Raw genomic sequence first — 26,505 nt, forward strand, 5'->3', positions numbered from 1 at the left:
AGCCATCCCGGTGGCCAGTATCCCCGAAAAGATCTTCAAATCTGAATTTAAGAGCCAAATTGGCCTATAAGATTCTATTCTTTGAGGGTCCTTATTTTGTTTTTGTATAAGTGTTACCGTCGCTTCCGACCAGGAAGGAGGGATACTTTTGCCTTGTATAAGTAGTTTACTAAAGAATTTTTTCAGTATTGGCACCACCTTCTCTACGAAGCTAAAATAGACCTCAGTTGGTAAACCGTGGGGCCCAGCAGCTTTGCCCCTGCTCATTTTCCTCAACTGCTCTCTAATCTCCCCTTCAGATATGTCGGAAGCTAGATAAACCTTGTCCGAATCAGACAATTGGGGTAGATCTTTACTGTCCAGCCAGGTCCTAACTTCACCTTGTCTGTGGGTAGTATCATCTTGGTAAAGATCCTGCATAAAAGACCTTGCCTCTTCTCTGATTTTGTCATCCTCTGATAGCAAAACCCCTGACCCCCTCTGTGTCAGACTCTTGATGTTATTCCTTATCCTTTCTGTTCTTGATTTCCAGGCTAAGAGGGAGCCACATTTCTCCCCATAGGCGAAATTCTGTAGTTTACTTGCCTCCCACTTGTCCTGCATGATCTTATCTGTCTTGGCATTAAACTGCGCCTGTAGGCTTACCAGCTCCTTCTCCAGCTGAGGGATAAGCCCCGTAGCCGATAAGACCGCTAGTTGCAATTCCGTCTCCTTCTCCTTGATATTCTTGAGGGCCTCTACTTCTAATTCCTAACTGGCCTTCCTTTTATGAATCATCATGGAGCTCAACACCCCCTTAAGTAAGCTTTAAAGGTTTCCCAAACCATCTGCTCTGTGGAGGTGCCAGTATTAAAGCTAAAATAAACAGCTGATCTTTCACTCAACTCCACTTTTACCTTTTCATCTAACATCAAGGTCCTTTCCAAGGTCCACCTTTTCTCCGTGTTTTTTAACCCGAGACTAAAGACCAGCACTACAGCAGAGTGATCTGAAATAATTGCTGGGATGTGACTAACGGACCCTACTACTGTGACCAAACCCTGGTCTATTAAAAAAGAATCGATCCTAGAAAACTGCTTACACTTTTTATTATAGAATGAGAATTCTCTAGCCAAATTATTTTTTATTCTCCAGATATCCGACAGATTATACTCCTTCATAATATTTTTAAGCACTTGAAATATTCTAGTTGGAATGGTATATCTTGCTTTAGAGGTCCGATCTAATTGTTTATCGAGTAATAAGTTAAAGTCTCCACCCAATATAACAGGGGCTGAAGTATGCAACAAGCTGGTCTGGAGTTTCAGGAGCGGGCCAGAGTTGTCTTCGTTAGGCCCGTAATACACAGCACAGGTGATCGGTGAACCGCTCACAAACACAGTTGCCACCAACCATCTGCCTGACTGATCGGTGTCGTAATTCTCTATCTTAATCCCCTTATTTGCCCTTACCACTATTGCAACCCCTCTCGTACACCCTCTCTGCCTGGAGCATGCCACCTCCTCCACCCAGCCTATTCTACTGAAAGCTTGTTTACACTCAGTAGCTTCAAGATGGGTTTCTTGTAACAACATGACATGTGCATCACTTCTCCACAAAAAATCACAAACCTGGGATAGCTTCTTGCTTCCGCCTAATCCGTTAACGTTCCAGGAGAGGAATCTCGTACGCAGTGACCCACTCATTTCCTAATAAAACATATCCTTACCGTATATATCTTCCATCTAGAGCTAAACAGGCAAAAAGGACCTTCTTTAATCTTGTGTGAGGACAATTTTCCAAATTTTACCCCCCCTCTAACAACCCTCCCTCCCCCTCCCTTGAGGAACCCACCCTTGATTTAGGCATTGTGACCGCCTTTTTTGGAACCCTCCTTAGGCGGCACAGCACCTCCTCTCATCAGATAAAAGGAAAGATGTATAAAGAGAAAGAAAACAGAAACACACATCTGACCAGTACCACATATAACTATAGTTTGACCGTGTGTGTGTAAGTTGTTTTTTAATTGTTCCATCCCATATTTATATATGCGTGGAATATACATACATTTTGAACATTCATTTCTCAAGAGCTACTGAATGGATTTACACCAATCACAAGAAAGCATGCTTTCTGGATCAAGATCTAGCTTTATGCTAAATTTGGTAGAATTCCTCGCAGTTGTTTTAACTGTTTCCATGTCTAATTTTCCTATGGGTACACCAGTACTCCTGTGGAACCCACTGCGGCCCGCCCGTGAGGTACCTCAGTGCTCCTGCCATACTGAGGGGCCATGTAAGCTTCATTGAGTGAATCTTGCTGGTCACACAGTACCAAGAATCTGATGTTTGAGTGGCTATACCATCTGAGTATTGCACAGGGCTCGAGTCGGGTACCACACGGATGGACGGCGTCCCCCCACTTATTTTACTGGGAGCTCGATAACTGGAGCACATGGAGCCACACATTCACTCTTTGGCCTCTCTGGCGTGAGATCTCGCCCCATAGAGGCCAAAGAGTGAATGTGTGGCTCCATTTGCTAAGGGGTGAGCGAGGGGAGGCAATGAGTCTGATGGTGCAAGCCACCTTTCGTGACATCACTTCCTGTTGTGACGTCAGCGTCCCACTACTTCTTTTTTTTAGGACTTGTGCCCTGGTATTGCGGTAGTGTGAACATTTTTCAAAATATATAATAAATCTATATATGGGATGGGGAATCGCAGAAGTTTGGCATCCATGGGGGGTTGGGCACAGGGTCTGCACCAAACTTCCTGCTGGGCACAGCTGAAAGCTGTGTTCGGCAGGGGAGCTAGCTCAATATAATTGGAAAAAAAACAGAAACTCATTAAAAAGAACAAAGGTGGTTACAGTGACGTTATAGGTTGGTATAGTAATAAGATCTTACCTTATATTAAAAAACCTCAGAAATACACTGAAAAAAACCAAAGCTTAAAGTGATATTATGATTAGATATGGTAACAGGATTGTTTTCTTACGTTATAAAACCTCAAGAATTCACTGACTGAAAAAAAACAAAGATTAAAGTGACGTTATAGTTGGGTGCTGAAATAGCATAAAAACTAACATTCAAAACAATGGCTAAATGGAATTACTGCAAATTTGGCAAAAAGTTAGAAATGTACATTATTTAGAGTGAATCTGTTTGGCCATTTCGGATCAATTCATATTTAAAGAGGTGCTTGCGGATAGTTTACTGAGCTAACTATAACTTGCGCTGACGTGATGCACTTCTTATGATCTCACATATTTTATCACTCATGGCATGTTAAATACCATCATTGTTGACATCACTGATACCATCTCAAATGACATCAGACATGACATCACTGATGACATCAACCAAGCTACTGGTCCTCAAATTTCTCTATAAACTACTGGATCATTTCATAAAACAAAGTAGGTAGCATATATTAAATGCATGTACACGTGTGTATGTACAAAAGCGAAATAGTGCAGTCCTGGAGACAAGTCTGATTAATTTTGGTAACGGTTATATGGTGCATACTTTAGCACCCAGTAATTCTTTAAGCACAAAAACTACTTAATTTAAAGAAAGTAGAGACTGAGCACGACTGGTGTGAGTTGCAGAAATATGTTTCAATTCGGTGGTGCCTTAAATCTAATGTCTGTTCCCAAAAACATGTGAGAAATTCTAAATCTTCTGCTTACATTATTCACCTATGGATATCTGTGTACATGCTGATGATAAAGAGTTGTCATGTAGTGTTATTAATTTCTATACAAACTGGAGATTAGAAGGTGCACATATTTATGTCTAGGTATTCAGTTAACATTTTGATACATTATACAGTATTGAAGAATGTATAATGTATGGATGACTTACAGATGGTTTAAGTTGTAGTCAATTGTAACCTTTGTTCCAAGGGTCTCCACCTTTCTGCTTATTTCAGGAATATGTGTAGTGTATTTTAACAAAGTTTAGAGGGCTGTTTATAGGGGCTGGTTGTACATACCTTATCAGAGGCTAATGCATAGTTAACAAGCCATTCACTTATAAATCTATCTCAGATGAGTTATTTACCAGGTTCATTGCATTAAATTAAATAGTGACCAAAAAAACTCATTTGAACGATGTTCATGATTCAATAAATTACTGGTCTTACTAACGTCTATAGAAACATTACATTTCTTACACAACGGAGCAACAGTTTAAAAAAGAATAATATCTAATAAATGTGGATGATTTCACTGATGTGCCTAATGCCCTGCAAGGTGTGAAAGGTTACGCCCATTAGCACTACAGAGCTAATAGAAAATTGAGCCTAAGGTTTAGCTCACTGAACACCTTCTAGTATGAAAAGTGTATAGCAAACTGTCACATTCATTGGATGATGTCATCAGTGATGTTATGAATAGTCATTTGAGATGTCATCAGTGATGTCAGCAATGATGTCATGTAATATGTCATGAGTGATATACTATGTGAGATCATAAGCAGTGCATAGCAGTCATGTAAATTAGTTCACTGAATAAACTATAACTAGTGAATTTCATTGTTTTTTCTTTTTCAAATATTAGTTTGTGTGTTATTTCAACACCTAACTACAGTGTCACTTTAACCTTTGTTATTTTCCAGTGAATTTCCAAGGTTATTATAATATAAGATACGATCTCATTACCATGCCTAACTAAAAGGTCACACTTATATTTATACTAGCAGCCCGTCCCGACGTTGTCCGGGTATGAATTGCTGCCGGCCAGTAGTATATTATTTTGTAGAATTTTGTTTTGATAGCATTTCTTATCTGTGACAGGCCTGTGAAACGCTCCGATTCACAGTGAACTGCTGATGCACTTAAGAGTGCGCGTTGAGTAGTGTGTGAACTCGAGTTTCCCTTCTTTATTTTTCCTTGCAATATTATATAGCGCGAACTCGACAACATGGCATGAGCACAATTTACATTACAGAAGAACACATTCATTTGTGGTAGGCACGGGGAGACAAAGCGATTTGCCTGGAATCACAGGATGTTGATCTGATGCCGAGATTCGAACGTAGCTCCTCAGCTCTAAAGTTCGCAATTCTAGAACTTGTGGCGGAAAGTGTGTCTAAAAGTGTATGTCGATGCTGGCCATCAATGAGAGAGACCTGTGCATCGGTGGTGAAAAAATATGAGTATGTTGCTGGAGATGTGGGCCGCCGTGCCACCAATGTACTTACCGGTGGAGGGTAAAAACCCATTATTCCGCAACTTTCTTTCCACATACCATCACTCCGCATACTTTCATTACGAAAGTACCATGACTTCGCAATGCCATTATAATGCATGGCATTACATTTTATATGCTTTTACCACGCATACATTTACAACGTTATTCGTTGTAAATGCATGAATGGTAAAAGCATGTTTTTTTTTAGTGTTTGGATAAGGTAAGTATGGGTATAGGGGTATATGTTTTGGGGTACTGAGGTGTATGTTTTGGGGTGCTTGGGTATTTTAATGGTTCAGATATAGTTTTGGGTTATGGGGTACAGGGGTAGTTTTAGGGTTTAGGGATAGGTATGGGTTTTGTGGTACAGGGGTATTTTTAGGGTTCAGGGCAAGGTTTGGGTTTTGGGGTATAGGGTTTTTTAGGGTTCAGGGGTAGGTTTGGGGTTTGGGGTACAGAGGTATTTTAAGGGTTCAGGGCTAGGTTTGGGTTTTGGGTACAGGGGTATTTTTAGCGTTCAGGGCTAGGTTTGGGTTTTGGGGTACAGGGGTATTTTAGGGTTCAGGGGTAGGTTTGGGTTTTGGGGTTCAGGGTTATTTTTATGGTTCATGGCTAGGTTTGGGTTTTCGGGTACAGGGGTATTTTTAGGGTTCAGGGGTAGGTTTGGGTTTTGGGGTACAGGGGTATTTTAAGGGTCCAGGGCTAGGTTTGGGTTTTGGGGTACAGGGGTATTTTTTAGGGTTCAGGGCTAGGTTTGGGTTTTGGGGTACAGGGGTATTTTTAGGGTTCATGGGTAGGTTTGGGTTTTGAAGTACAGGGGTATTTATAGGGTTCAGGGCTAGGTTTGGGTTTTGGGGTACAGGGGTATTTTTAGGGTTTAGGGATAGGTTTGGGTTTTGGGCTACAGGGTATATTTATAGGGTTAAGATGGGTTAGTGTTTAAGGGTGTTGGGGTATTTTAAGGAGTAAGGGTGGGTTATGATTATGGGGTGCAGGGGTATTTAAAGGGCACAGGGTGGACAGAATGTACAGAACCTGGGAAGAAAAAACAATGAAATATTGGGCACAATGCTCGCTTTTTTTTTCCGTAATCCCGTGCCCCGTACCCGCCCACGCCCCCACCACAAGCCCACAGCACACGATATGAGACATGGCATGAAGGGCGGAACGTACCACACGACCCCAGCGTTTGTCACGCCCCCAGCACACGCCCACAAGGGACTACATTGCTGGCATGGTTCTTTTACCTTTTAAATGTATATGGATGGCATCTGCATAGCCTATGTCCTTCTGCTGCAACTGCCCTTTCCAACGCTGTATTGGGTGTTGTGATTAGTGCTGTGGTTCCTGAGATTTCCCGCCTCAAAGGTTTCGGCTCTCTCTTTATTATATTAGTATGGATTGATATACATGTTGGGCCCGATTCACAAAGGTAAACTTAGACATTTGGTCTAAATTTAGACCAAATGTCTAAGTTTTCGACTTTGGGAATTCACAAAGGGCATTTGCGAGTGGTATCTTTTTGTCCGCACTCGGGTTGGACCTCCGGCCCGAGTGCGGACGTAAAGAACTACTCGTAAATGCCCTTTGTGAATCCCGAAAGTCATAAACTTAGACGTTTGGTCAAAGTTTAGACCAAACAACTAAGTTTACCTTTGTGAATCGGGCCTGTTGTTTTTAAAACAGTCATATCTGTTGTGTTATTGTTCCTGTTTTAATCATAATAGTAGAGATATTCTTCAAATTCAGCGTGGCGTCCGAAGGATGATCATTTGTCACACTTATGATGTCTGACCATTTGCCTTCATCCATGAATATTTGTTCTGGAGTCTGATTATTTTGGTAGATGAAATGTTTATTCATTTTATTCATCATCAGTTCCCACATTTCGAGGAGAAATACTGGTCCTTCTGACAATGACTCTAGCTGTGCTGAATACATTCTCCAAATATACACTGGGTACCAGACATGCTAGATGCTTTTTTGCCAGCCTGCTGAGTTCTGGCCACTGTTCCTTATTCCCCGGCCAATAGGTCAGTGGGTCTTGATCCAGGTATACCTCTGTTGGGTCAACCAGATAGTCTTGGACCATCTTCTCAATCGCCATTGTTGTTGACACTTGCTGTGTCTGCGTTACCTGAGCCAGCGCATTTGATTTAACTTTAAGCCCTACCATATAAAATCAACCTATTGCAGATGTTGGAATTGAAGCTGTGGCCGGCAATGGTGTTGGGTGCCGCTACTGCAGTTTTGACAGGCTCTGGAGGACTCAGAGCCAACAGTACCACCCCTTCTGGAGGTTTAAGACTGCACTTCAGTTCCGCCATTGCTTCGGTATTGCAGTAATTCATCTTCTAGATCACCCACTTTCCTGATGATCCATTTCTTTGAAATTGAGAAATCCAGTATTGAGAAAGGAATTAAAATTGCTTGCTCTTTTAATCATGGATCCAGTATTGTTGCCCCGCTGAACTGTTGAGAGGACAAAATCTCTTTTTGCAGCCTTTGATTTGTGTTCAAGGGAAGGATTAAGCAGTTGGCCAAAGCAGATGTATCTTCACTAACATTGGAAAACGTATTTTCCACCTTTTGCAAATGTTTCTGCAGCAGGTGCAACAATGACATTCCTTGGCTCATGGTCCTGCCCTCCTTGCTGACTTTGAGTGTCATAAAGTCAAAAGGCAGTACCATTGTATCAGTCATTCCACTAGCCCTCATTTGTTCACCTACATTATCGTGGCTTTGGCAGTTGCATCCTCTCTCCTTTATTTATTTATTTGTGTATTTTATTAAGCGCGCAGCGGCCCCAACGGGGCATCCCGGCGCTAGCAAAAAGGCTCTGACATCAGGAGGAATCAGTAAGGTAACCAGACTAAGAAGAAAAGAGAAGGGTTTTCAGGGATTTACGAAATGCGGGTTCTGTTTGGGAAGAGCGAAGGGCTAGGGGGAGTTGGTTCCAGTGCTGAGAGGCGCAAACCGCAAAGGTTTTGCCACCTGCTCGGGAACGTTTAAAGCGGGGAGTTTCCAGCAGTGAAAGGGCATTGGAGCGTAGTAGCCTGGATTTAGCGTAAGGGCGCAGGGTGGTCTTCAGATGGGCTGACCCAGTGCCTTTAGATGCACGAAAGGCCAGCGTCATTGCCTTGAAGACACACCTTTTTGCAATGGGTAGCCAGTGAAGTTTACGAAGATGTGGAGAGATGTGGTGTCTGGCGGGGATTCTCTCCACCAGCCGAGCAGCTTTACAGTATGTAATCATTGACAGGCCAGTCCAGCATAAACAGACATTACGCGAGTAAATGGCCTTCAGATGTGAGAATCAGCTTCCGCATGAGAGAACATTGCAGACTCTTCCGCGCAAGTCTAAGGATACCGAACAATTAAACCCCGGATTGGGGAACCAGGAATGCCACCTACCCCCGAGAATATATATCAAGATAAGAGATGTTTTCGTATACACCTGATGACTTGCCCACAATCTGGCGCTTTGCGCCCTCCTTCACAAAAGTTAAAAGAGGTAGGTTTATATGTTTCCCTTTGATTGCATGAGAAGAAACTTTTGGTCCTGAAGAGAATTCCCGCAAAGGGAGGGATTCGAAATGCGTAGACCACAGCGTTTAGGCCAATCAAAAGAATAAATCTGTGAAAAACTTGATTTTGTTTTAGAAGCTGCTGATGGCCTTGTGTTTTTGAAGTTATTTCTTTACTCTAGTAGAATTGTTGAAAGTTTGTGTCTTTTCAGTAAAATATTCTTTTGAGGCACCCCAGGGTGAGAATCTGTGTGAAAGAAGAGAGTGTGGTGGTATGAATGTGGTGACTGGTTGAAAATTAGTATGATTTAGGCACAGAGTGTTTGCAGTATAGGGAGACTGTTGACAAGTGTGTGTGAAGTGGAATTCCAATCGGGCTTCCAAATGATAACATTGGGGGGGGGAGTTTTTTGGTTAAGAAAATGAAGTATTTATAACTTAAGATGTTTTGAATAAATAGATGTAAACTGGTGAAACAAGGGTTTGATTAAATCAAACTTAAAAAGTGGTTACCATGGTATTTGTTTGACTCATTGCTTGTCGGTGAAATGGTAAAAGAAAGGTGCAGCACTGGCGTTGTGTTTTGTTAATCGTTTTATTGGCTTGGCCTTGCTGCGTATAAGCCAAACCCTTTGTCGGTATTTCTAAACAGACATTGCAGCATGCAGTAGGTGGAGTTTCAATGTGTTGACACCTCCTTCTGTCACAGCTTTTACTCTTTTAGCATGCTGAGTGATCCTAAATGTTTTCTAGGCTATGAATGATTGATTACAATTATTGCAAATTCTGTGAAAGGTGACCAGTATGTTGTTGACTACATATTCTTTTTATAGGCAGTCCTGAACAATTAGGTTTATGTAATGCACTTAACACAAGACTCTGAAGTATCCTCTGGCAGCCATTGCTTTAACAATATTACTGCCATAGTCAGTGGAAATTAATCCAATGCTAAAACCTCTGGGATGAAGCCAGTCATAGACTTTGGAATTAAATGTGTCCAAAATGTTGGCAACTATATGTTATTTCTCCATTAAAAGCATTTCACTGTTTGCTAGCTGATGAAAGCTGCAAAAAGCATCACCAGTGATGAGACCAGTGGCTGGCCCTTTCTTCACTCTCCTGAAAGATAATTAGAGTGCAATGATGGACATGTAATCTGTTACTTGACAGCTGGTTACCATGTATGTCATAAGGTGGATGGACTGAACAGCGCTTTCCTTCATAGCTTCACAAACCAATTGCAGCACTTCATGGTACAGTGCTGGCCCATCTATAGTGAAAAAATAGGTCCCACTGGGAACCTTCCATTTTCTCCACAAATTCAAGAAAACTCCTTCATTCAATGAAAGAATAAGAGAGTAGGTCACGTGCTAGTGCTAACATATTGGCCAGCTTCCCATAGTATAAATGCCTTTATCAAGCTTCAGTGGTAAGGCGACTCCTTGACAAACCTAGTTTTGATAGTTGGTGTTGTGACTGTTTTCTATGTAACACCTCCTCTAGAGACCTATGGGGAGTGTATCGTCTTGCGATATTTTACAACTGAACCATTTTGTCTCCTAACGGACTCTGTAGAGCTCTGACATTGGTGTCAAAGTGCAATGCCATGAAAGCTTGTTTAAGAATCTAGTTTGCCGTTACACGCAGCAGAATTAAGATATGTAACACTAAGCTCCATGTGTGGCATGTTCATTGGAGGTTACCCAGGCTGGGAAGATGCTACAAATGGTGACAAACACAGGACTGAGTAACCCGAAGAATGACTGTACTCGCTCAAAGAGGTTGCTGTGGTCCAAGCAAACTGCCTGTGCATGCCATGTGTGTCGCTGTTGAAGAACGGAACAAATGCATCATGCACATGGAGTCAAAGTGCAACTCCAGTCACTGCAAAGCAAGTGAGGACACCAGAAGCATTGCAAAGAATTTAAACATTGAAGGTCGAGAACCTGATGGTCAAGCCATATATAAAAGTTCCGCGCTGACACGTAAGATAAAGTTGTAAATTATACGGAGCAATACTGTAAAAAGTGGTTATGTACTGATACAGGAAGAAGTGCGGGCTTACAGAATAAGCAACAAAGAAGTATATTATCATTGCACTTACCAGAGCCTGGATAAGCGGAGCTTTACAACCTCAGTACTGGGCGAGGAGACCGAAATATTGTGCTTTTTGAACTGTCTAATACCTGAAGCAGCCCACCATAAAGCTGCCAAGTGATGGCTTAGAACAACCCCAGAGGTTCCTACAAGTGAAGGGCTCTGATGGAGATCGAGGAGAAAGTCATTGCTTCCCCAATTGACCATGACGACTCTGAGGCTGGTTCATCGCAAGGCCTCAGAAATAGAATGAATGATGTAGGCACAAATGGATAGCTGACCAGAGCAGAAAGAGCTCCACCCTCAAGGTCAGCCACTCCCATAATTAGTTACAATGCTGCTACCTTTTTGAAACCACCACCACCTTTTGATATCGCCAAAAGCAAATATATATTGGCGATAGATGGTCTTCTGGGATAGAGACATTTGATGATTTCATTGATGCACTTGAAAAGACTGATAGTAAAAATATTATCAAGTATCTCAAAAGTCTTTCTGGTGATGGTGAGAAAGAAGTTATTAAAAAAATGTTGCAAACTGATGAAGAATGTACGCATTGTCAGGTTAAAGAAACACTGAATCTAAAGTTCCATCCAGTACCAAGAGTTGATTACAAAAGATAAATTTTCAGTCAAAACCACCAAAAGGCTGGTGTAACCATTGATTAATATGTGGAAAGACTTGATACACTCATCAAACACTGTGAGTTCAATGAACTTATGATGGGGAAGCTAGGTGTTATAGAATTATTGATGGATGCTTGTCAGATTCATTCCGAAGACAAAAAATGAGAGAAACTCTTAGTCTGGAGCGAGTGTTGATGGCTTGCAGAGCTGAGGGGTATGCTGCAAAAGAAGCTGCTAACATGGAGGCCAAAGGCGTTCAAAGGGAATCAGTCATGATTATAAAAAGTAAGCCAAATCAAGGGGTACAGGACACAAAGTGATGTCTACAAGTAAAAATAAGTTATGTTTTAGAAGTGAATTTTTGTTGCCACACAAAGATAAATGTCCCACCATGGGACAGATATTTAAAGGCTATGGGATTGAGAACCATTTTGTCATGGTTTGTAAAGCAAAGGAAAAAGCAAGTGTGTCATGGATCTAAGACAAAATGGCCACCAGAACATTCCAGAAGAATCATTCGACACACCCCCACAAGCCCAAGCGACGAATGTCACCTAAATTATCATCAAACAGTTCTTCTACCTCAGTATCCAGTAAAAATTAGGAAGACTGTTGCGCCCTTTCAATGTTTACCTCAGAGAAATGAGAGACAGTCGGACTGGCTGCATGCAACGAAAAATATCAGTCAAAATGAAGTTGACATGCCAAAGCACCAAAATCATACAAACATTGAAAAAAATGTTACAAATAAATTACTGCTCAATACCTTTCATCATCAACAGTGGTGCATTGATAAACATAATGCCTGATAGAAATTCCATGAATTGTCTCCATTGCTCGAGTTATGCCATCAAAAACCAAAGTGTATACGACACCCATCAAAAGTCAAGGTTCATTTGTAGCGACATTGAAAAACAAGAAAACAAAGGTGCAAGAACCCATCCATGTGATTCAAGGTAAAGCAGTAAGTGTCTGTCTGCTCAGTTTCAGTAACGCTGCTGATATGAGGCTGATTTCTGTGAATTATAACCTGAATGCTCACCACAAAATAGTAAGTCAATTTCCTTCATTGTGTCATAGTTTGAGAAAGCTAAAGACTATGAAATTAAAGTTACACATTAATGAAGATGTCTATCCTGCTGCTCAAAGACATAGATTAGTTGTTTTTCATTTACAAGAAGCTGTTGTAAAATAACTTGAATCATTACTTAAGCATGACATTATTGAGCGTTCAACTGGTTTGAGGCCATGAGTTTCTCCCATAGTAGAAGCAAGCCCAAAAAGGACACTAAAGGAGCTATACGCATATGCGTTGATATGCACAAAGCAAATAAGGCAATTGAATGAGAACGACATCCAGGTCCACATATTGCTGCCATGATAAGAAAATTAAACAGTGCAAAGGCTATCTCACGCCTTGATTTAAATAAATGTTATCATCAGTTAGAACTCGAAGAAGATTGCAGGTATATTACAACCTTTTCCACACACGTTGGTCTGTTTTGATATATAAGTCTCTGTTTTGGTGAGTCATTGGCAGCAGAACCTTTCCAAGACGTCATTCGATGTCTCTTCCAGCCGGTTGTGAATAAATTCAACTATATCGATGACATATTGATTTTTGGAGCTACACAAAAGTAGCACGATAAAGCCCTCACCCACGTATGTCACTTACTGACTGCTGCAGGCTTGACTTTGAATGCAGACAAGTGTGAGTTCCACAAGACCACATTATAATTCTTTGGCCATGTCTTTTCTGATGGAGTATGGCCCCTAAGGAACCTCAGCAGCAAAGGGGACTTTATCCCCCAACCAGGAGAGTGCCAGGAGGTGCATTTGCGGAATAGTGGAGAAGGGGGCGGGGTCTATGATGAGTTGGGGGGACAGCTTTTTACATTATCTTTTATTTTTTAGGAAGAGGGGCTGCATGGCCCCCCCTTTCCTGGACCAATTTGGGGCCCAAGGACCCATTCCCAGGGCCTGACCCATTTTTTATTTTTTTAATATAATAAAATGGGAGGGTGCCACACGCCCCTCCCCTCCCCACCTCCAGCCGGGCTGATTTTAGCCCAGGGACCCCATCCCCTGCGGCCTGGCCTTTATTATTTTTTTAATTGTCAAAAGGATGGGGGACAAGTGGCCCTCCTCCTAGGCCATTATCGGCCCCGGGGACTACATCCCCCGGGCTCAGGCCTTTACACTATATAAATCATTTTTAAAGGGGACTGGCCGCATCCCTCAGGGCCAGGCCATTTCTTTTTTTCTATATTTTATGTCAAAGGAGGGAGGCCGTGTGGCGCCACTCCTATGCCATTTTAGACCCCAGGGACCCCATCCCCGAATGGCCAGACCTCTTTGTTGGGGACCAGGGGTAGCATGAAGGCCCCGCGCGGTCCCGGCTGGCTCCCCGCATCCTCTGGGAGCTTTTACTTTTACACTTTTGCTTTTACACACAGAGAGCTTCTGACATGCAGCTCCCTGTATGTAAAAGCAAAGCGTGCTCCGCTTTGAGCAAACATGAGCAAAATGCTCTCACTTGCTCAAAGTGGATCACACTGTTTGCTATGGCGGGAGCAGGTCTCCCGTCATGCCTATAGCAAACTGCAATGTCTTGGGGGTGGGCACCCTGGAATATTTCTGGAGTCAGCCCTGGAGGGTGGCGGTCCCAAGGGCCATGTAGGGCTCCTGGAGAGGGGCCGCGCAGCCCCCCTCCTTTATTCAAATTTGCCTCGGGTAAGTGGTGGTCCTCTGCGTGGGGTGGCCAGAGGCCCCTTGTGCATTGGTATTTACTTTAGCCCCAGGGAGGGGGCAGTCCCCAGGGCAGGGTGGTCCACCAGCCCCCCCACATATTATTGAAATTAGCCCTTGGGAGGTAGCGGTCCCCGGGGGCGGGAGGGTCCACAAGCCCCCCGATATTGTTTTAAATAGCCCCGGGAAGGTGGCGGTCACCGGGGTAGGGGGGGTCAGTGAGGCACCGCCAACATAATTGGAAATAGCTCCGGGGAGGTCACCAGGGCCCCCTCCTATAATTCTTACATGTCCCCGGGACCTTGTCAATCTGGGGGTTATTTAAAAGCAAGCGCGGGAGCCCATGCTTACTTTATTTTTGCTGCAAAATTGAGAATATTGCGATTTCGCCCAAATTCTTTTTTTTCAGATGCTTTTATGCTGTGGCCGGTCGCAGGGGTAACCCAAGACCATAGCTTGGAGGTCATGGTATTCCTACCCTGTACCCTTTTCTTTATTTACACTTATTTTTTGGGGTACTCCGTGAAGCCGAGTCCCAAGATGGCTGCCAACACTTCCTGGTTGAAGTGGTGGCGGCCAATCAGAGTAGAGCATTTCCCTGCACAAGCTCGTCTTTGTTCGCGAAGGCTTCGTGGCCAGAGATATCACTATAATTTTCAACTTAAATTTCTCAACATCAACTGAACGGATTTATACCAAAATAAGCAAAAGGCACTTCCTTGATCCAACATCTACCTCCCTGTCAAAGTTAGTGTAAGCCCGTTCAGCTGTGGCTGAAGGTTCCTATGGGAATTAACATTACAAATGCACCCTTATTTCGTGCCCCAATTTTTCAGTCCCCACTGCATGGATCACCCCCAAACATTCCATGACACACAGACCCTACCTTGACACGTTTTTTTGGAAAATGTCATGAAGCTTGGTCAAACGACCCCAAAGTTATAGCCATGTCAAAAAATGCTTTTCCTATAGAAACGTGGTCCTAACTTTATTCCACGACAGCTATTCCCTCCACAACATGTTTGGCTGTGATCGCCTTTTTCAAGTGCTGGAAATGCAAGAATAAAACACAGAGACTGGTTGGTTTATAAGCGGAGTAATCACCTCTGCCATTGGAGTGTTCCTGGCCAATGGGTGGTTTGTAAATGTCAGAGTCAGGAATTAATAAGGCGTCCCTGCCATCCACGCACCATGATTACCCCAACGATTGAAAATGTTGAGCCCATGTGTTCAAAATCATAAAATCCATTCTCTGATGGGAATTACACGGGGGTCATGGTGCATCACACTGATCTCGCTGAATGTTACCACATCTCCCCCATCCCAGGGTAACCAGTCCTCCGTGAGCTTAACCCCTCGCCACAGCCGCTGCAAGACATGCCAGCAGGTGTCCGTTAAATAACCGTGTGATATAGCCTACGTGGGCAGCACTATGTTTCCTGCAAAGGAAGGAGTGTTGGAACACATGTGGGCAATTCAAAATAGGGATAAACTATATCCAGTGGCACGTCACTTCGAAGAGGCCCAAAACAGCAAAAGAAACATATTACATCATCCATTAACCCGTTTGTTGCTTCGAACGTTCTGCGCCAGTGCTGAACGTTCGAAGAAACGGGTGCAGCCGCATTGGCCAACGGACGTGCGCAGCACTGGCAAGGTAGTGCTCGCGATGACCGTTGGCCGACGGCAGCACTAAAGGGGTTAAAGAACTTTAATCCCATATGACCCCCCTACTCCAAAGCTCCATTCCATCCAGCAACATACAAATAAAAGGAAATAAAGGAAAAACATAATGATGCCTGCCCTCATTCAAACAACAAACTTATTGCAAATTACTGCATTGAACTTACTTGATTTCTCACAAAAAGTAAAGATTTCAAGAGTGTAGATGAAGCAGAGATTGCAGACAAAATGAGAATGATGTTTTCCATTTTATGACGGGAAGTTGACACTGTATGTAATGTAGAGTGGCCCCCCAGTCTCCATGGCACTTGCCTCCTGTATTGTGCTTTGTGCTGGAAAAATGATCCAAGTGATCTTGTGAAATACCAAATCAACTCAAACGTCTGCGAGTTGAGTTTGGGGTGCCCGCATTAAAAGAACTGACACTCGCCTTTGGAACTGCAGATTCATGCTCTAAAAATGATCCACTCAGGTAAAAAGCCCACCTGAAATGTATGTTGGCAGCCTGCATTAAACAACTTCCACTCAAGTTGGGAAAATGCTGCTGGCGCTCATGATGATCATATTTTTCACTTGTGCCAGGAGTTTTTCCCAAATAGAATTTTCACTACTCCACATGGCATGATGGTGTAATCTAAGGCAGTATTCATAAATTTCATTGTGGTACATTACTACGATCACACCATACCATACCAGTTTTGCAGAAATTACACCTGGGCCTACTTGTAAGGGGATAGTGCCCAGTCTTCTCAATGGGGCTGCTATACGTTGAATTAGGTGGTACCAGTATTTCTCAAAAGGACCAATACCAGCATGTCTCAGCAGAGCCATAGTAGTTTTAGCAGGACAGTAGCTGCACTTCTCAACAGGGCTGCTAGGCTTTTAGTGCTACTTGTACATTGAGGGGCTGCCATACCTTTAATGGAATGATAGAAGCATTTCTACAAAAATGACTCATATTTTTAATGGCATCGCTCAACCACTTCTCAGAAGGATGCAGGTATTGTATACATTAAATGCATACAATCTTATTTTTCTGTTTGAATGGCTGGTTGTAAAAGAAAGCATTGCGATTCCTTCAGTTTCATAGATAAGTACCATATGTTATATCTCTGAGTCCCTTGTCAAATTTGATTGTATTGTGGGTTAATTAAAACTCATAACATTCCATTATTTAATATGTTTACATTAAAATATTAGGCAAAAATGTTAATGTAGAATACATTACAACATCATACATAACATTATTCTTCTTCCTTAAACCTTGTACTCTAACACTTTTATAAGGTAATGCCCATTGTGAGTTCAAAGCAAGCTAGGGTGCTCGTAAGCATATAGCAGTATTATGGTTCATCCCTAAAATTGTGACATTAAAACGTGCTTATTAGGCACAAGATTCTACTTGATATATACCATGAAGACATTTGAATCAATTAAAATCTGATGTGTCCCAGCTGAAATTTGAAACTGTAACTTGCAAATTGTGCATAGTTCTCAGCAGCAGGTGCTCAACCCAGTGACTTCTAAGGGGTCGATTCCGATTCAGGAAAATGCGCTCTGAATAGCTGTATGGAGCGTTTTTCCCGTACGAATTGTGCCCTGCAACCTCCCCCGTACGTACGATGAAGTACAATTCGTACCAGGAGCAGGAATCCGTACGAATCGTACAAAGACCGTACCCGCTGTACGCGACATCCGTACGGTTCGAAGCAGGTTGTCCCGACCCAGCAAGTACAATTCGTGTCGGGTACGCACCGTACAACGCTTTTTTTACGGGAGCCCAAAACGTCCGGAGAAGCATAAAACGCCTCGAAACAGGTACGGAATGCCCCCCCCCGGATACGGTGCATACACCCCATGATCGCAGGGGTACGGTGCGTACCCCTGCGATCATGGGGTTTATGCACCATACCCCACAATCATGGGGTGTACGCACCGTACCCCATGATTGCAGGGTGTACGGTGAGTACACCCTGCGATCCCCATGATCGCAGGAGTACGCACCGTACCCCTGCTATCATGGGGTGTACGCACCGTACGGTGTGTATGTGATTGTGTGGTCGTCCAAACGAATCGCCCTTACCTGACGTGGACCGTACGAATCGCGTCCTCATACTCCTGTCTGGATCGTACTCGTCGGGTCGTACCGCATGTTTACGAATCGTACGGTTCACTGTGAAGGTCCATGTCGTATGGTTTCAGCCTTGCAATTCGTACGGTTCACGACGATTCGGACCGATTGACGAGATACGGATCGTACTGCGCGATTCGGACGGACGTGTACGATTCGTACGGAGAGGGCACCGGATACGATTCGGACGGACGCTTTTTTCCCCGAATCGGAATCGGCCCCTTAGTGTTGTTAATCAAGAGCGCTTTTCTACCAGTAGTTTGTATACAATCAGTACTGCCAAGTACAGAAATAAAATTGTTTCTGCCGATCTACAGCTTGCATCCTCAAATTGCATGCTATCTCAAAAAAGCCTTCTTCATTTTATTAAACCCAGGCATGAAAACTGACCTTGACTTAAAACTTTTGATTGTTGAACACCATTTTGTTTTGAATGACCTTTTCCATGCTGTAATCTCCTGCATGTCTCCTCTCGTTGAGCGCAGTCTACTGTAAATACATGCATGCTTCTCTTAATCTATTACTGCAGTTCTGCAAATTGCCCTTCAGTTCAAAGGTCACAACCTCTCCTTCCTTTTAAAAGGCATAACAATACCAGTTCTCCTGCAGCTCATCAACTAATTCCACACCAACCATTAGGATGAACTCTCTTATCCCTATTTATGATCACTCATACCTCCTATTGATGTAATCTACCACAAAGAAACTGGAGTAAATGATCGAATGAATGAATTATTTCTTTGAGGGCACAAAACTAATCTCAATAACCAGTAGGCACTTGATTAACCACTAACCTGCGGTACTGGAGCTGCATCCTGCCTGGCATACAGCACCTCAGTGCCTCATCAGGCGTAGTAACCTCTATATAAATGTAATTACAATATAACTTACACCACATAATTATTAACTAACTCAGCAGTTTTCTGGATGGACGGTCTAATACAAACATTTCATCTTCAAATCATGCAGATACTCACCCAGATACACAAAGCAACATACACCCCCAAACATATCTAGGAAGCAACGTCTGATCCCCCTATGCTGCCTTCTAGAAAAGTAATTGCAGGTCCTGTGCCAATAAGTGTACAGCACCAGTGCTTTAAATGGGGCAGTGCTGTCAGGTACTGAGTACCTGCACTTCTTTATTTGGAGAAGGAGAGTGACTTCACTTCTCAGCAGAGGTGCAATACTTTTGATTGGAGAGTACCAACACTTCTCATAAGTAAACAGATACACGGGTATGGGGTGCCTGCACTTCTTTATTTGGAGAGGGAGCGCACCTGCACTTCTTATCAGAGGTGCAATGCCTTTAACTGCAGAGTAATAGCACTTCTCAGAAGTAAACAAGTACTCTGATATAGGGTAGCTGCACTTCCTCATTTGGAAAGGGAGTGACTAATACCTGCACTTCTTAGCAGAGGTGCAATGCTTTTAACTGGAGAGTACCAGTAATTCTTTGAAGTAAACAGATGCTCTGGTATGGGGTACTTGCACTTCGTTATTTGGAGAGGGAGAGTACCTGCACTTCTTAGCTGAGGGGGGGATGCTTTTAACTGGAGAGTGCCAGCACTTCTCGGAAGTAAACAGATAATCTGGTATAGGGTATCTGTACTTCTTTATTTGCAGAAAGAGAGATTAATACCTTCACTTCCCAGCAGTGGTGCAATGCTTTTAACTGTAGAGTGCTAGCACTTCTTAGAAGTAAACAGATACTCTGGTATAGGGTAACCTACACTTCTTTATTTGGAGAAGGAGAGACTAATGCCTGCACTTCTCAGCAGATGTGCAATGCTTTTAACTTCAGAGTGCTAGCACCTCTCAGAAGTAATCAGATATCCTGGTATAGGGTACCTGCACATTTTTATTTGGAGAGGTAGAGTACCTGCACTTCTCAGCCAGCAGAGGTGCAATACTTTTAATTAGAGAGTACCAGCACTTCTCAGAAGTAAACAGAGACACAGGTATAGAGTACCTGCACTTCTTTATTTCGAGAGGAAGAGTGCCTTCACTTCTCAGCAGAGGTGCAATGCTTTTAATTTGAGAGTACCAGCACTTCTCAAACGTAAAGAGGAACTCTGGTATAGGGTACCTGCACTTCTTTATTTGGCGAGGGAGAGTACCTGCACTTCTTAGCAGAGTTGAAATGCTTTTAACTGGAGAGTAACAGCACTTCTCAGAAGTAAACAGATACTCTGGTATAGGGTACCCACACTTCCTCATTTGGAAAGAGAGAGACTAATACCTGCACTTCTCAGCAGAGGAGCAATGGTTTTAACTGGAGAGTACCTGCACTTCTCTGAAGTAACAGATACTCTGCTCTCGTATAGGGTACCTGCACTTCGTTATTTGGAGAGGGAGTTCCCAACACTTTTTAGAAGAGGTGCAATGCTTTTAACTGGAGAGCGCCAGCACTTCTCGAAGTAAACAGATAATCTGGTATAGGGTACCTGCACTTCTCTATTTGGAGAGGGAGAGACAAATACCTGCACTCTCTGCAGAGGTGCAATACTTTTAACTGGAGAGTTCCAGCACTTCTCAGAAGTAAACAGATGTACCTGGTATAGGGTACCTGCACTTCCTTATTTGGAGAAGGAAAGACCAATACCTTCACGTCTCAGGAGCGGTGCAATGTTTTTAACCAGAGAGTAATATCACTTCTCAGACGTAAAGAGATACTCTGGTATAGGCTACTTGTACTTCTTATTTTGACCAGGGAGAGTGCCTGCACTTCTTAGCAAATGTGCAATGCTTTTACATGGAGAGAGCAACAAAGGGTAAACGGGAGACCAAGTAGGGGTGAAAGGGTTGTTACTTGCAAATAGGAGCACAACAGACAACTACATTTGCAGTAACCATAACAACCAATTTTGCACTGGAAGTGTTTACAGTGAATAAACGGTGCAGTCACACAAGTGATAAGGGAACAATGTGAGGCGGTGGTAATGAAAATTAGTGGATCAAACGAAAATATTTACAATCTTAAAACATGATTTCATTATTTGCGAAATGACCCAAAAGAAAGCCGCGGATTGCGTTGTTGAATCGATGGCGTTTCAACCTCTTGAACTTGAGGTCATCATCAGGACGATGGTTGCATGAATAGGAGTGTGCTCTTGTGCTCTACAGGATCAAGAGGGAAGGAAGTCAGATGGAGTAAAACTAGACATAGAAAGGAGAGTGGCGCAGGGGAGGCGTGGGGGAAGGAGGGGAGGGGCGGGGAAGGTGGTCGGTGGGAGGAGAGGGGGGCGAAGGAAAGGAAAAACAGGGGGAGAAGGGGGAGGAAAGAAAAGGTGGGGAGAAGGGGGTGGGGAGGTGGTGGTGGCAGAGGGGGGTGGAGAGAAAGAAGGCGTAGGAAAGGGGGAGCGGGGGAGAGGAGGGGAAGAGGAGGGGAAGAGGAGGGGGAGGGGTTGAAGTGTGAGTGGAGGCGGGTGGGCACAGTGGGGGCAAGTGATGAGGAAAAGTGGTTACCTGGAGGCACTTTGGAGAAATGAAGAAGGCAAGGGAGCAATGCCTCTTGCGTAGGGCTTGCAGGCGTGTAGTCACTGCAGGAGGCGGCAGTATAATGGCCTGCCCGAGATCTAAAGGGTAGAGGATGAAGACCGGGAGTGAAATACATGTAATGTGAGGTCAAAGAAGGGTAGGTCATTCTTCCTGATGTCTGAGGTGAAGGTGAGATGGGGTGGGATATTATTAAGCCATGTGACAAAAGAGGATAGATCATCATGTTGACCACACCACAGGAGAAGGATGTCGTCGATGTAGCGACGCGATAAAATAATGCTGTTCAAAAAGTGTTTCTGGAGAGATAAAATGAGGGTAGATTCTAGGTGATGGACGTAAAGAATCACAAAATTGGGGGCGAAGCAAGCGCCCATGGAAACTCCTTTGATCAGGAGATAGAATGTGTCTTTGTACAGGAAGTAAATATTGGTCAATGCAATGTGTAGAAGATCAATCAAGAAGTCAGTGGGGATGTGTATGGGTCTAGTGCGAGTGATTTGATTTGATTTGATTTGATTTGAATAAAATTTATATCGCGCAAACAATAACCCGAAGGCATCAAGTGTCCAGCAAATGCTCAATCACGGCCAGGCCTTCTGTCTGGGGAATGTTGGTGTACAATGAGTCTATATCAAGGCCTGCCATAGGGTCAGTAGCGGGGTTGAATGGGAGATCCGTTTCAGGATTATTTATCAGGTGGGTACTGTCTTTTACAAAAGTATCTATAAGTGGGACAAACTCCTTGAGGATGGCATCGATGTCTTTGCCCACAGGCTCCAAAATGGAACCACATCCAGAAACTATAGGTCGACCAGGTGGGGTGGATGAGTTTTTATGGATTTTGGGCAGGGTGTAAATCACTGGGGTTCTGGGATAAGGGTTATTGAGGAAATTGTGTTCTTTCTTGTTGATGATACTGGTGTGTAGTGCATGGGAGGCAAGGGTGAATATGTTGTCATGGATGGAGGTGACTGGATCTGAAGGTAATTTACGGTAGTGTGTGGTGTCGTCCAGTTGGCGAAGAATCTCACCATCATATTTGTCATGGTCCATCACCACTATGCCACCATTCTTGTCTGCGGGTTTGATGACTCTATTCGTATTGCCTCTTAAGTTGTTTATGTTTAACTACATCCCCCATGTTAACTCTAAGCACATTAGGGATATTGATAACCTCAGTGGGGCCATGGATTTGAAATTTAACAGCATCCCATACAATCCCATCCAGGACAGGCCAAGCAGTGATGTTAACAAAAGCCAAGTCTCTCTTCAATCTGTGGCAAGTATGTGAGGAGGAATGGGGTGCCAATGTTCCATTGAGATGTCGAATGCATGTTCTCTCTTTGACATAGTGTCATTGACGATTCGGAAAAAATAAAACACAAAACCAATTAACCATAAAAAGGTAAATCCAAAAAAGCACCAGCCAAATATAGGTCCACGGGGGAATCAAAAAATGTTTTTTAAATAATCTTGCATAGACCGTAATCCGTGAAGGCTTTCCTGATGTGTGTGAAACAGTGTAAAATGAAAATCTGGATTCTGTGGCCAAGCGAGTTTGTAAATCAGGCATTGATAAGTCAGTTGGGTAAGTGTAGTCAGTTTCATCAAGTTGAGTACCAGGCAATGTACTCAATAAAGGACTAGAAATTGCAGGCATCTTGAGGGCAACCTCAGGCTCAGGATTCGAAGCTGTGGCCAATACAGAATTTCTCACAATCGAAGGACATGAGACTGCCGGTGTCATACTAAGAAGAATCGGCCACTCTGTGTATCTTGACATTGTCAATGGAGATATACCTGTTTTCTTTACGACCTGGGAGTGGTGGTAAAATGACTGTTCTTGTGCCCTTCACACCAAGCACTGGAACTGGAGCTCGATAAGAGGGACCAAATTCTTTCTTGTTTTCGATCTTCTCCCGAACCAATTCTCCAACTTGGGGTAGCCAGCCAACTACCAGGATCTGCAACGCATCATCCGAGGTGGAGGGCAAATGTTCCTTTGCAAGACTGTCTCTTGTCTCTTGTAGGGTCTGTAAAATATTGCAATGTTCATATATGTCAAAGGAGGCAGCAACAGCCACCTAGTCTAGACCGTCAAGATCCGGTACATACATCTTGATACCAAAGAGCATTTCGTATGGGGTCCGCCCACCCAGGGACCTTCTAGGGAGATTATTAAGAGCACGCTGCACTCCATTGAGGTGGGCCAGCCAGTTGCTGCCAGTGCCTATAACTTGAGCTGTCAATGATTGCTTTAAGTCACGGTTCATTCGTTTCACAACACTATTACCCTCAGGTCTGTATGGAGACGAAAACTTGACCTGGACCCCCAACGAAGCCATGGCATCCTTATACGCCTTAGAGGCGAAAGCAGGACCCTGATCCGAATGGAAGGTACCACAGGCAAAAATCCCTACAAAGACACGCAAATCTCTTATGACAGTCCGTGAATCAGCGCTGCGGTGAGGCCACACCCACACAAAGCATGTGCATGAATCAACTGCTACTAAGATAAACGTATACGCAGTATCAGAAGAAAAAGGACCGCAGTGCTCTAAATAAACACAACCAAGTGGTTTATTAGAAATGAACAACTGTGTTTGGGGCGGACGCGCAGCAGTTGAAGGCTTAATCTGCTGGCAAATGTCACATTGAAGGACATAATCACGCGTCTGTTTGTACAGCTCCCGCCACCAAAAACACTGTTGTTATTGAGCCACAGTTGCTGAAACGTCTGCATGCGCAGACGCAACTCCTTCATGGGCTGCTGTGATCAATGTATTTCTGGATTCGAGTTGGGAAATAATCTCTCTCCAACGTCAGGTATTTTCAAATAAGGAACCTTATCGGGACTTAAGTGGTATGAATACTTCGAAGGGAACCCCTTAGGATATTTACCTCCCTTCTCAGTGGCAGCAAAAGCTGCCAAGATATCATCATCAATCTTACTTTTGGACCGTGTAACTGCCGCAACTAAATATGTCGATACTGCTGATTTTGCTGCCTCATCGGCAAGCGAATTGCCAACAGCGTGAACTCCCACGCGCTGATGACCAAGAGTATGAATTACAAACACGAGTGGCAATTGCTCCTTAAGCTCTGCCACTCGGACCCAGATAAATTTTTGTTTTATTGGGCTACCCTTGGAATCTCGAAAGTCATTCTGAATCAAAAAGAACAAGTTCTCATTGTAAGACTGGACACAGTAGTAAGAATCACTTACAATAAGAGTCGTCACACTAAGATCAGCGTACTCCAAAGCAAGCATCAGAGCAGGAAGCTCTGCCAATTGTGCGGTGCAGTCCTCTAGAGTCTGCGTGTGCACGACTCTGGACTTGAACCCATCGTTCACCATGGCACCTACCACAATGGCGCAAGCGAAAACGTATGCGTGTTTAGACCCATGCGCAACCTGCACCGAACCATCAGTGTATATGATGCAATGGAAATCCTCCAAAGGCCGCATAGCCAAAGGTGCAGGATGAACAAATTCATATTGCAAAAACTCCTGCGACTGTAAGGAGGCATCAAAAATAAAGGTGACATCCGGAGATGTCAATGATGCTGCCCATTGTATCCACCGAGGGTGCAAAGCTTTAGAATTAGGTACACTGGCTTTCGTAACTGCTTCTAATGCAGGAAACGGGGTAACAACCACCAAGCGTTTTCCCTGTGACAGAGCACGTTCCTTAAGAATCGCCATCTGCACTGCTTTCAAAACTTTCTCCACAGTGGAAAATCGCATTTCAGCCGAAGTGTACAAGTGTGACTTGTAGGCAATAGGCACTGTGTCTCCTTCGTTAAAAGTAAGGTAAGTGAAACCCACCGCCCCAGGGATGATTCTTATCACCAGGTTGGTGTGGTTATCACGAGTCAGTAAGTATTTAGATTCGAGCAGATCAGCCTGCAAAGATTGCGGAATAGCTGAGTGTTCTCGCAGCCAGCATGATTTAGTAAAAGTAGGTTGTATCAAAGCATACAAAGGCTTGATACACTGGGCATATTCAGGAATGTATGTCCTCCCGAAATTCAAAAATCCCAGCAAAGACTGTAATTTTTTCAGAGTTGTCGGAGCGCGCATTTTTGCGCATTTCTCCAAGAAGTAAGGAGCCAATCCTCGGCCTTCATTGTTGAGCTCGTAGCCCAGGAACAACACTGTGTTCTCTGCAATGTGCGACTTTGCAAAGTTGTATTTGTAACCGAAGTCCGCAAAGCTACAAATTATGCAAACAACTCGACACAGATGCTCCCAAAGTTCGTTGTCTGTGAGATAAATGTCATCCATATATGAACATGCATCTGGGTCGACTCTCTCTAAGAGAGAGACTATGCGGGCAGCAAATACTCCAGGACTATTCTTATAGCCCATTGGTACACGTTTGAACTGCTTTTATTCGCTGCCGCATGTAAAACTGGTCCATTGGGAACTTACACCATCCAAATGATGGGCATAAAAACCGTCGGAAATGTCAAGCGTGGTTTTAAACCGCTTACGCACAAGACTATCCACTAAGGCAGAGCCGTGAGTATTCTGTACTGCACAGGTACGGTAATGCAAGTTTAAATGCCGGTAATCCAATACAAAACGATATGATCCGTCAGGCTTGGTCACAGTAAAAAGAGGGTTATTCATCGGTGACCCACATGTTTCAATCACTCCTTGATATTCCAATTGTTCAAGGATTTCCGCAACGGAAGCCTTAGCTTCATGTTTTATGGGATATTGAGGTTGAGGCTGTGGCATAGACCATAAAGGAATTTCGTGGTGTGGGGAAAATGTATCCCAACCACAGTGTGTACGGTACAAAGCCGGCGCAAGGGCTTTAGCCCACTCTTCTGCAAAATTCAGCCCATGCTCCTTCGAGACAGTGTGCGCGAACTAGGGAGGATTACCTCCTCCCCTCTCGGAGCCGCGAGCACAAAAGGTGGGGGCCAGTCAGCCTCCGCTAACAAAATGTCATAGGTAGTGGTAAGATTTTCCCAAAATACCCCTTTTATGGTACGTTGTATGTCACCT

The sequence above is a fragment of the Lissotriton helveticus genome, chromosome 5_1 (assembly GCF_964261635.1).
Source record: "Lissotriton helveticus chromosome 5_1, aLisHel1.1, whole genome shotgun sequence".
Lineage (NCBI taxonomy): Eukaryota > Metazoa > Chordata > Amphibia > Caudata > Salamandridae > Lissotriton > Lissotriton helveticus.